Here is a 12628-nt window from a genome sequence, read left to right on the forward strand (position 1 = left end):
ACCACCCAGAATTAAATAAAAGGGAGCCCACCCTACTTCTTCTGGACAAAGAATTACTTCATCGTGGTCAGGTGTGGCGGGGGACCAAACTCGAGGTGGGTAAAAGAGTCGTTGGGATCATTGAATCATGTCCCAATGGCACAAGATTGGGCAATAGGCACCATGTAACTTAAACATAACCGACCGGGCTAAGCGAATACTGTATAACCTAGAGGGCCGCCTTGAACATCATGTCACTTATCTAAACGTTTTAAACTAAACGACAAACAAGTTAACTGAATCGTATTTTATTAAGGAAACTAAAAAATGAATCCAAAGTGCGATGACATTATAATTCTTTTTTGCTCTTAACTAGTGTTAAATGTACTAGTCTCTAAATTTGTCTACCAATTGTTGTCACTGAATAGTGTTGGGTGCTTAAATAGGTCCAATAATTTAATTACCACTACCGTCTCATCATTTATTAAATCAAGTCAGTCAACAAATCCCAAGTATATCCAGCAGTCCTCCCTTTTTTTTGTTGGATCTAGTGGTATTCTTAGTGAAAGTAAGAAATCGAAAGCGATAGACGAGGGCAAAGTCGAACAGTTCATAAATGAATTATTCATTCTCTCACAAATCAACCATAGGAATGTGGTTAAGTTATTGGGGTATTGCTTGGAGACTGAAGTCCTGCTTTTAGTACATGAGTTTATACCAAACGGGACTCTATACCAAGATCTGCATGACCCAAATGAAGAGTTTTGAGTATCATGGGACACACACCTACGAATTGCAACTAAAATTGCAGGAGCCTTATTCTACTTGCATTTAGCAGTCTCTATCCCTATTTATCATCAAAACATCAAGTCCACCAATATCCTCTTGGATGAAAAATATCGGGCAAAAGTGGCAGATTTCGGTACTTCCAAGTCCGTTTCCCTCGATCAAACTCGTGTAACCACATTGGTGCAGAGGACTTTCAGCTACCTAGATTCCGAGTATTTCTAATCAAGTCAATTTATAGACACAAGCGATATATATAGCTTTGGAGTTGTCCTTGTGTGACATTCCAAAATTTTACCCACTTGGGATTTATGAAATGGATGATTTTATGAACGTACTTGTAGTTAGATCTCGCCCGGAACTGATCATTCCTGGGATACTAACCGTTAGGGAAAGGCTAATTGGGTATTTAAATTCGCGAGACCAAAGAAACTCGATCGTGAACTGACTTTCGACCATAGAATTGTCGAGGTGACATTTTGAGCCAATGTAGGCCGATCCAAGGATAGTTAGGGGTCAATTCGCCGCTGTCATATTAGTGGATCGCGGGTGATTCCGCTTGACCACGAGATGAACTGATGAATGACCCTAAACCTATACTAAATGATCGCGCCAGTCGGAACTAACGATCGATCCTCACGATTAAGTGACAACCGAGGTCGTCAAGACCCGAGTGGACTTGAACGTGGCTTGATTCAGTATCGGCCACGGGTCAAAAGTGCGAATTTCCCCAAAAGCCACCCGTTAGTCTGAAATACGCTCAAGTTACGTTATTTAAAATTTAGTCATTAATTAGAGACCAAGTTGGGCATTGGAGATTCAGAAAGTCACGACAGAACATTTGGACGACGTTGTTATTAGCATGATTAGCCTTAGAATCGTCCGAATCCTTCAGAAAAATCGAATTTCGGCGAGAAATGAAAAAAAGGACCGTTTTACCCTTGGGCCTTTGTTAAGGCCAAGTGTAAATGGGGAAGGGCATTTTGGTAATTTTACCCTCACTTTAGAAATTACAATTTTTGGACAATTTTGCCCTTGGACTTTTTGTGCAATCCCCAAATTACCCTTGGATATTTTGGAAAAAATTCGATCTCGGCCGTTGATCTCAAGATAAGAACGAATCGTGGCCGTCGATTGGAAAAGTAGAGAGAGGGGCAAGATGGTCATTTTGCCAAAAGGGGGACAATTATTGGTATTTAAACCATTTTCTCTCTCTCCCCCTCTCATTTCTCCCTCACCCTCTCTCTCGGCACACTCTCTCTCCCCTTTCCCACTAGCCGATCGCCCCCCTCTCCCCTTGGCCGTACCGCCGCCGTCCACGGCCACCGTCCGCCCGTCGCTGCCCCTCCGGTCGCCGAGCCGTGCCCTCGCCACCCTCTCGCCGCCGTCCCTCTCTCCCTCTCGGCCGATCTCTCTCTCCCTCCCGTGGTCGTGATTAGCCGGCCGAGCAAGCCACCGCCGCCGTCGCCGATCGCCGCTGTTCAGCCGGACCGCCGTAGCCGCCGCGTTCCAGCCGCCTTGTCGCCCTTGGATAGGTTGTGCTTGCTTGGAAATTTCAAGTAAGTTACAATCTAAACCCTATTTAGGATATCGGGTATTAACGGGCTCGTTTAGACACGGTTTAGTTGGTTTTAAGGGCTGATTTGGATGAGGGGCCTTAGGGATGAATTTGTGGCGTTTTGGGGGAAAATCAGAGACCAAATAAGGGCTGTGATTGATTGGTTTGAATGCTGGAAAATTCTGTTTGGCGTGTAGAATGGATAGTTTGATTCGACAATTAATTGCGTGAAATTGCCGTGTAACGTCGTGATTGTTGTGCCATGGTTTTTGTGGTGAAAAATAGCGTGCTATATGATGGTTGTATGTATGTATGTGGGCTAAATTGTGACGGTTGAACTGGGTGCGTTTGAGCGCATGTACCTAATGCCCAAGTATGTGAACGTGTGAGATTTGAGGCGTGTGATGTGCGTGTGATCACTAAAAAGCCCTGAGGCGTGTTTACGCGGGTCGTGATACGACTGTGAAGCCTGAGGCGTGTTTACGCGGGTCACGATAGGAATGTGTGATATGGCAAGTGGAAAGTGAGATCGATAGGACCTGAGGCGTGTTTACGCGGGTTGCGATAGGAATGTGGGGCCTGAGGCGTGTTTACGCGGGCCGAGGAAAGAGATGGAAAATGATAATGGTGTGATAGTGCATGATTGAGTGTGAAATGTGGTGTTCGAAATTGTTGTGTGCACGACATGTGCTTTTGGGCATGAGAATGGCTTGGAATGTGCATGTGGTTTGAAATTCGTGTATTTGAGACTAATGTGCAGGTTGTGCCCAGGTAAGTACATTTGTGTGTGTGATATGTATGTATTGAGTGATTGTGTGTTTGGACCTGTCTGGAGATACGTGGTAGCTTAAGTGTGACATTCTGAAATCCGACCCACTTGGGATTTATGAAATGGATAGTTTATGGACGTGCTTGTAGTTAGATCTCGCCCGGAATTGATCACTTCGGGAATACTAACCATTAGGGAAAGGCTAATTAGGGATTTAAATTCGAGCGACCAAAGAACTCGATCGTGAACTGACCTTCGACAATGAAAATCGTCGAGGTGATATTTTGAGCCACTGTAGGCCGGTCTAAGGATAGCTAGGGATCAGTTCGCCATTGTCATACGAGTGGATCGCGGGTGATTCCGCTTGACCACGAAATGAATTGACAAATGACCCCAAACCTATACCAAACGATCGTGCCCGTCGGATCTAGCGATCGATCCTCGCGATTAAGTGACAACCGAGGTCGTCACGACCCGAGTGAACTTGAACGTGGCTTGATTTAGTATCGGCCACGGGTCAATAATGCGAATTTCCCCAAAAGCCACCCGTTGGTATGAGATATGCTCAAGTTACGTTATTTAGAACTTAGTCATTAATTAGAGACCAAGTTGGGCATTGAAAATTTAGAAAGTCACGACGGATCCTTTGGACGATTTTGTCAATTGCCCGGGTAGCCTCGGAATTACCCGAATTCTTCAGAAAAATTGAATTTTGGCGAGAAATGGAAAATGACCATTTTACCCCTGGAAATTTGTTAAGGGCAATGTAATTTGGGAAGGGCATTTTGGTAATTTCGCCCTAGCCTTAGAATTAGAGATTTTTGGACAATTTTGCCCTTTGACTTTTTGAGAAATTCCCAAATTACCCTTAGATATTTTGGAAAGATTCGATCCGGACCGTCGATCTCAAGATAAGATCGAATCTAAGCCGTTGATTGGATTTGTGAGAGAAGGGCAAGATGGTCTTTTGGCCCTTCAATTATTGACCTTGGACTATTAAAGTCCAAACTCCTCTCTCTCTCCTCACTTTCTCCCTCTCTCCCTCTCCTCCCTCACTGATCGCCGCCCTCTCCCCCTTACCGCGCCGCCGCTCACCGGCCGTCCGTCCGCCGTGCCACCGCCATCTCGCCACCGAGCCGCACCACCCCCCTCACGCTGTCCCTCTCTCTCTCCCTCTCGGCGATCTCTCTCTCTCCCCTCATGGCCGTGAGTGACCGCGGCCAAGGAGCCGCCGCCCGCCGTTCAGCCGCTCGCCGCCGCCTGCCGTTTAGCCGCTCGCCGCCGCCGCGTGCCGCCGTGAGGCCACCGATCAGCCGCCCCCTTCCCACTCTAGCCGAGCCAGTCTAGAGTTCGTGTAAGTCGCGTCCTAAACTCTATTTAGGACTTCGGGTATCGACGGACGAATTAGAGCTGAATCGGGTTGATAGGTGACGGTTTAGGGGTTAATTAGAGACTGTTTAGTGGTTATATTAGTGGACCGATTTGGGGGCTAATTATGGCTGATTTATGAATGAAATTATGATGATTTCGAGACTGATTTGGTGCTGAGTTAGATGCTGGAAAATCGGGAAATGAAATGACGGGCATATGGTCCGATTTGGAGACGATTTGTGCCGGTTTGACGTGCTGTGATGTGGCTGTGTTGTGGTGCCTGTTATGGCTTGAAATATGCGTGGAAATGTTGAATTTGTGGCTGTGATTGTGGCTGTGATTGTGGGCCCGATGGCGGCCGTGATTGCTCGCTAGTTTATGAAATATTTGATCGAAATATGAGTTGTTGTGTGCACGCATGGGCTGAGTTGCGTGGATCGCCAAATTGGCCATGTTGGGCTTTATCTGAGTATGTGAAATGCGTGGAGTTGGATGCGTACATGAGCCGGATTTAATCAGCTAGTAATTGGGCTTGTTAGTGTGAAGATCGAGTGAGTAATTGAATGGGAAAGTGTGTGAAATGTTGTGCATGAGGTTACGAAAATCCCTGAGACGGTACCATTACGCGGGGAATTGATCCGTCCTGAGGCGGTATGACTACGCGGGACGATGCCCGGTATTACCGGAGGACGGCCAACCTGAGGCGGTACCATTACGCGGGTTGTGTCGTAGGTGGTGGGTGTTGAGCCTGAGGCGGTACCATTACGCGGGCAAGATATACAGCCTGAGGCGGTACCATTACGCGGGCAAGATATACGGCCTGAGGCGGTACCATTACGCGGGCAATGAAGTGTTGTTATGAGTTAGTCGCAGTGAACCTGAGGCAGTACTACTACGCGGGTCACTGGCGAGTCAAGTATGAATTAGTCGCAGTGAACCTGAGGCGGTACTACTACGCGGGTCACTGGCGAGTCGAGTATGAGTTTGTCGCAGTGAACCTGAGGCGGTACCATTACGCGGGTCACTGGCGAGTTGGGTGGAAAGAATGTGATGAGGCCGGAACGAATGCATAAAATGTAATTATAACGTGCATGTGATTGGAAATTATACTACTGTGGCTAACGTGCAGGTTGCACGCTGGAAAGGCCCAGGTAAGTATAAATTGTGTGCCTGCTATGTGATGACTGAGTGTAGTTGTGTTTGGGATTGTCTGGAGGTACGTGATAGCCTATGTGGGATTTAGGGTGTGTGCTTACTAAGATGTATTCTCATGGTTATTTCAACCAACAATTTCAGAACCCCGGCCTGAGCAATGAATCTCCCACCGCTGCCACCTAAGCGTTTTGGAGTACCGATGCACACCGACCACAGTGTTGTAGAGTACCCGATAGACGATAATATGATTTGGGTGAAGCATACTACGGTAGTTTGGGTAGATATATGACTACCCCTCTAGCAAGCCCACACGTACACTACCTGGATGTTTAGAGACGGGGTGGATGAGTTTGGCCCCGTCCGTGGCTTCGATGTCCCCTTTGATGGAGTTGGGGACTGGGATCCATCAGCCATACCTCCTCCGGATGGCGAGATGACTAGTTTGGAGACTAGTCTAGCGCAGTCGGGACTTCAGCCTGCGCCTGCAGCACCTGAGCCCTCGGGGGCCGAGCATGAACCGGAGCCGGAAGAATCCCAGGCGGGGTATGATCCGATGGATGTGGATCTCAAGACGATCACAGAGGAAGAACCGGAAGAGGAAGAACCTGAGGCAGAACCTGAAGAGGCCCCAGAAGATGAGCCTGAAGAAGAACCGGAGGACGCACTCGAGGACGAGCCATGGTACGAGCCAGAGTATGTCCCAGAGTACGATCCCGAGTTTGTGCCAGAGGACGAGTCAGATGATGAGCTAGTTGAGGAGGAGCGAGTCGAGGTTCCCGCAGAGTCGGGTGATATAGGCCACCCGATTGAGATCGAGGCCGAGCCAGAGTCCTCAGAGGAGCCGACAGTTCAGGGGGATTCAGATTCGGGTGATGAGAAGTCAGATTCTGAGTGGACGCCAAGCAGAGGGCATAGGGACTAGTGTAGGGGTTGGGAATAGGCTTTTTGAAGTGTACCATTTTTGGTGATAGGGTACCCAGGCTATCGATCCTTTTTGACATCGGTGGTTTATAGTGTAGAAGTTCGGTGTGCTTGTATATATTGTGGTTTTGTAAATTGTGAATATTATATAAGTTTGGATGAGCAATGGATGTGTTTAATCTCCCCTGTTTACCCCAGTTCTTACTGTCCGGGTATTTGTGGCTTTCGCTGACTGATAAATCTCTGATAAGTTTAATTGGGTCGACGATTTTCCGGGACGTCACATTTTTCGACCAGAGAAGTGTGTCGCGAACTCGATGTGGTTCGGGGTGTGACATTAAGTGGGGTTTAGGCTGTCAACTTATTGAGATTTGTCTCATGGTTGTTTAACCAAATTATTTCAGAACCCCGCCCTGAGCCATGAACCTTCCACCGCCACCGCCGCAGCGTTTTGGGATCCCAATGCACACCAACCATAATGTTGTAGAATACCCGATAGACGAAAACATGACTTGGATTAAGCATACTACTGTAGTCTGGGTAGACATAGGGTTACCCTTTTGGCAAGCCCATACCTACACCGCTTGGATGTTCAGGGACGGGTTGGATGAGTTTGGCCCCGTCCGTGGTTTTGACGTCCTATTTGACGGAGTTGGGGATTGGGACCCGTCAACCATACCCCCTCCTGACGGTGAGATGACTAGTTTGGAGACTAGTCTCGCCCAGTCCGAACATCAGCCTGCACCTGCAGCACCTGAACCTCCCGTGGCTGAGCCTGATCCGGAGCCGGAGGAGTCACAGGCAGGGTATGATCCTATGGATGTGGATCTCGATGTGATACCAGAGGAGGAACCAGAAGAAGAAGACCCTGAAGAAGAACCCAAAGATGAGCCCGAATAAGACCCAGAGATGGAACCCGAGGACGAGCCAGAGTATGAGCCGAAGGAGGAGCCTGATGAGGAGGAGCGGGTAGAGGTTCCATTGGAGTCGGGCGATGTGGATAACCCGATCGATATTGATGCTGATTCGGAGTCCTCAGAGGAGCAGACAGTTCAGGGGGATTCAGACTCGGGTCTTGAGGAGTCGGACTCGGAGTGGACGCCATCTAGAGGGCGTAGGGGCTAGTGTGGGGGTTGAGTGTAGGCTTTTTGAAGTGTACCATTTTTGGAGATAGGGTATACCCAGGCTACTCATCTTTTTTATATCGGTGGTGCGTAGTTTTGTTAGTTCGGTGTGCATGTATATTATATGGGTTGTATATGATGGATATTGTATAAGTTTGAATAAGCAATAGATGTTTATTCTCCCTTATACCCCAAGTTAATATCGTCTGGCTGTTTGTGGCTTTCGCTGGTGTTTTATATCTCTGATGCTTAAGATTTGGGTCGGCGGCGTTTCCTGGGACGTCGCACTAATTCGACCATAGAGGGGTGCCACGAGCTTGATGGGGTTCAGGGCGTGACACCTTGTTGAACTCTTAACGGGACAAAAGCCAATCTCGTCTCTGAGGGAACAAGAAGGAAGAAGCCTGGCGACCTATTTCATAATTTCAATGGAGGAGAATGGCCTGTTCAACATAGTGGATGATCAAGTTTTGATAGAAGGTAAGAAAGAGGAGATTCCATCGGTTGCTAATCTAGCAAAAGGGGATTGAACTTGAATGGGAGGAACCGGCCTACAATGAAAGAGGTGGCAATGGAGTTGGAGGGGATAAGGAAGCTCCAAAACCCTTCGAATATTCAGCAAAATCAAGAGGACCGTGAGGCAACTGAATCTTATACTACTGCTTTTAAATCTAGCAAGTCAAACATCGACCCTGATGTCATTACATTTTCGGATGTGCAGCCACTCTTACCTAGTGAGACGTGGTGAAGATCATTTTTGTCTCTCATTCTTATGAGTCATATTGCTGTGTTTGTCATGGAAATCGGTTTTCAGAGCAAAAGAAAGAAAAAAGAGAGAAGGGAGGAAAACTTGTTAGTTTTGCCGATAGGAGGATTTTGGTTAGTTATTTATTGGTAATGAACTTATTCTTGGTGCTCGGGATCAATAAACTGTGAAGTCATACCAATCTTAAGTTTATTCAGGTCCTATCATACCCGTGTATGTGCCAATTTGGAAATACTATGCAAATTGCAATCATCTACCTTGTGCATAATGCAGTGATTTTAGTTCATCTTGAGATCCTTGAAGATCACACAGAATTGCTGACGGTATAGAGGGATTGTTGCCAGCTGCCGATGCTCCGGCTGCTTTGATCAAGGTATCATTTAAATCCTCACCGCGTGATATGTCAAACTCACCACCCAAACTACATTTATCAATAGCAAAACAAGAACAATAGAAATCAATCGTGCATAGACTAACTCGTAGATAAACGATATTTGGGAAAATTACTAAATAAGTCCTAAACCTATTGTATAGATGTCAATTCAATCATAAACCTTTCAATTTAGTCAATTTATTCCAAAACCTTTAAACAATTTGCAAATTTAGTCACTCAGGCCAATTTTGTATGGTTATTGCCAACGTAAATGCCAACTGTCCTACAAGACATAACAAAAATTATCAACATCAGTGACAGCTGGCTAGCCGCACGGCCAGCGTCCATGCCAGAGATTTCCGGCCAAAATTGGCCGTAAATGCTAAATTAGCAAATTGTCAAAATATTTAGGACTAAATTGTCTAAATTAAAATGTTTATGACTGAATTGGCATCTTTACAATAGGTTTAAGATTTTTTTGGTAATTTTCCACAATATTTACTCCTCCTTTTAGTATCGAAGATGTTTGATACTCTTTTTTCCATATTTCCATTGATTTTGCCATGATATTTCCATTGATTAATTGCCCTTAAAGAACGCAATTCATGTTGCTTATCGCAACAAAATTCCTAGGGATCATAATTTAGTTTTATGTCTGAGCACAAAAATCGTGAAATTAAACTTATGGACTTTTTCGTAGTTCAAACTTTCCTGGACACTGCTTTTCGACAACATAAGATCCCCTTAGATGCACACCTTGGGGTGTATAATTCTTCCATTTTCGTTTCGAACTTCACACATACCAAATTCTTTGAGTAAGAACTTTTGTATTCAGATGATTGTATTTTCACACGTGCATTAGATCCGATTGCTGAAAAACATCAATAACTATGGTTTTTTCAATATTTTATCTACTTTTCTATTCGGTTAATAATCACCTCCAAAACTACAAGTGAGAAAGAGGGATCATGACCAATATTGGCTTCTCTTTTCTCTGTAGTTTTTCAAACTCTGGCGTTTCTGTTTTTTTTCCTCTGTGAATTCTTTACTTTTTCATAAGTTTGAAACCTTTTTTAAAATGGAAAGTTTAATAAGAGCTAACTTCTCTGAAACCCCCAATTCTTCTTCCTAAAGTTCACTATCCACCTGATTGGGCCTCTCTTGCAGCCAAGGCCCCCCCCTTAAGCCCACATCCATTCGCCTGGACTAGAAACAACAACGAAAAGGAATTGCCGAAGCGTGGCCGACCAACAAGCATAATCAAGAATCAAAATCTCAAATTTATACCCGAAATCGCTGATGTGGACGCCAGCCGTCGTATGTTGCACCGTCAGCGAATGGTCGACGCTGATGTGGATATTTTTAATAATTTTTTAAAAAAAATTCCCTTTTTCCCTTTTTTTTTATTTTTTTTCTTTTCTTGCCTTTGCCTGTGGCCAGTACTTAGCCATGGCCGGCGACTAGCTACAAGCGAGGGCTGGCGAGGGCTCGACTCTCGCGGCATGGGCAAGGGTCGCCCTCACCAGCTCTGGCAAGGGCTGTACCCTCACGGCCTGGGCGAGGGCCGTGACGCCCTCGCCCAAAAAAAAGGAAAAATTTATTAAAAATTTTAAAATATTATTATAAATGTCCATGTCGGTGCCGGCCATGCCACGTAGGACAGCCGACATCTACGTTAACGATTTCCGACCTAAATTGGCAAGACAGACTAAATTGATATCAATATGAAAAGGTTTAGATTAAATTAGTCAAATTGAAAAGTTTGACACTGAATTTGTACCAATGCAATAGGGTCATGACTTTTTTGGTACTTTTCCCATCGAAAATTGTATTGTTTCACTTGATAAAAATCCCAAAAATGGCATTGATTTGCTGCGCGTTCTACTAGGCCCAAATGGCACACTACTCCTTTCCTTGTACTTGTCCATCGTTGTGATATTTTTTGTGCGGATTTTTCCACAGGAGGCCATCCGCGAGCTCCATCTTCATTTCCAGTTCATAAACTCTTATTATATCAAATGGTGAAAGATTTTGTGTTAACGTAGAAGTTACAGAACAGTGATCGTAATAATGAAAGGGTTGCGTAGCCAAGCATCCACTGCAAAATATCATATTTAGATTACAGCTGCTCAGCACCACTTGAGACTCTAGAGATAAGCTTGTTGACATAACCGATCCAACGTGTCGAGAGTCCATAAATATGTTCACAGAAGGTAGCAATTTGTGCTTGTCAAAGGCTCGATCATGGCATAGCAATAACTTTTGATCTCGTGGACGATAGGTGGGCCCGAGACCACTGACCTAGTCAAGTTTAGTGGTGGCACACCAACTTGAAGCTTGTGGGCCAAGGAAAGTCATCTTCGGCGCAATAGCTAGCAAAGGACCCATCTTCTTTCTATTCTATCACTGTTGGAGACTTTTAAGTCAATGAACTGTTCTCGTACAAGTTCTCAGGGGACAACGTTATTGAAGACCACAGGGGCCACTATAAACAATTCATCCGTTGGATCCCACCATGCCGGTCTAAGTTAGTTTAAGTGCAACTTGGTTCCATATAGATGGGACTTGACGTCCTCGAGCTTCGATATTTCTTTGATCGAAAGTCTTATCGTGTGGACTTGGATTTAGCAACGTCTTCGGATTTGCAGCCATTCACACATCGTGAAACAATGGTGAAGGCAGCTCTTTCTGGCATTGTCACCCAAAAGAACAGGCCCGTGAGTACTTCCAAACAAGTCAATTTACAGAATACAAGAGACGTGTACAGTTTTGCCGGGGTCCTTGTTGAACTCTTAACGGGACAAAACCCAATCTCTTCGCTGAGGGGTGACGAAGGAAGAAACCTCGTAGACTAGTCAACAAATCGGGGGAACTTGCTGTTTTGACTATTCAACAAGATGGAATGTTCTTTCCAGTTCATGTATCAAGAAAATGTTGCAGCTTGTTGTAAGGACTCCATGAGAGTTGCACTTGTACTCTTGGGAACAAGCGTCCTGCCTGTATCAACCTTTGGCCAGTTCGATTCGCCAGTTAGTTTTCAGAGTCGAAAAGAGTTGCGACTTGATTTCAGTTTCAGTTTTCAGAGTCAACTTTATTAAAGTAATCAAGCTCGAACATATCTCAAATTATGAACAGGTGCATGATCGAAAAATACATCTGAGAGTATACTACATGAAAATTCTTCCCTTCTTCCGCTTAAATTACAATATTAAGGGACTCGGCCCCTATCCCCTTTCTCCATACGTTTAGGTCATGCACGTACGAAACGTGAAAATCATATCGAACTTGATGTTTCAAATTCTCTTCCTATATATGAAGTTATACCAGCGAAAAAAAAAAGTAATCCCAGATATGAACGCTGATTAGATATTCACATGCGATGCCCGGTTGATAATGTCCTTCCTTTGGGGAAGACTACTCATGATCACAATGCACAACTTTTTGTGACTGAACATTTTTTGGATATTGGTCTTAAAATTTCTACGGACCTAAATTTTTTTTCAAAAAAACCGGCTCTATAGTCTCTCTCTCCCCTCGTCGGTACCATAAATAGTTTCTTATATTTATTTTTACCAAAAAATTAAAAAATAAAACAGTGCCAAGAGTTCAGCATACTTCTCACAGCATGATCCAGAGCATTAGCGAATTAACAAGACTTGTTTAAAGCAAGAATCACATTTAATCAATCCAAGTGCATGGGGCGCAATCTCTTTCACTGGGGAAGCAAAAGACTTCCCACATGATTCACGCACATCTTTTTTCCCGTTTTGGGGGGGCCCAAAAAAACGTTCCTAAGTGCTTTTACTGATTGCTTGAGCATGAAAAG

At 44.9% G+C, this 12628-nt stretch overlaps 1 pseudogene; it reads left to right on the forward strand.

The window, feature by feature from the left end:
* Nucleotides 1–135: 135 nt before the first annotated feature.
* On the forward strand, nucleotides 136–8429 carry LOC130139159 (wall-associated receptor kinase-like 1; annotated as a pseudogene).
* Nucleotides 8430–12628: the final 4199 nt, after the last annotated feature.

The sequence above is a fragment of the Syzygium oleosum genome, unplaced genomic scaffold, assembly GCF_021117445.2.
Source record: "Syzygium oleosum isolate NSW1041296 unplaced genomic scaffold, Sole_v2.1 Sole_v2.10, whole genome shotgun sequence".
Taxonomy (NCBI): Eukaryota; Viridiplantae; Streptophyta; class Magnoliopsida; order Myrtales; family Myrtaceae; genus Syzygium; species Syzygium oleosum.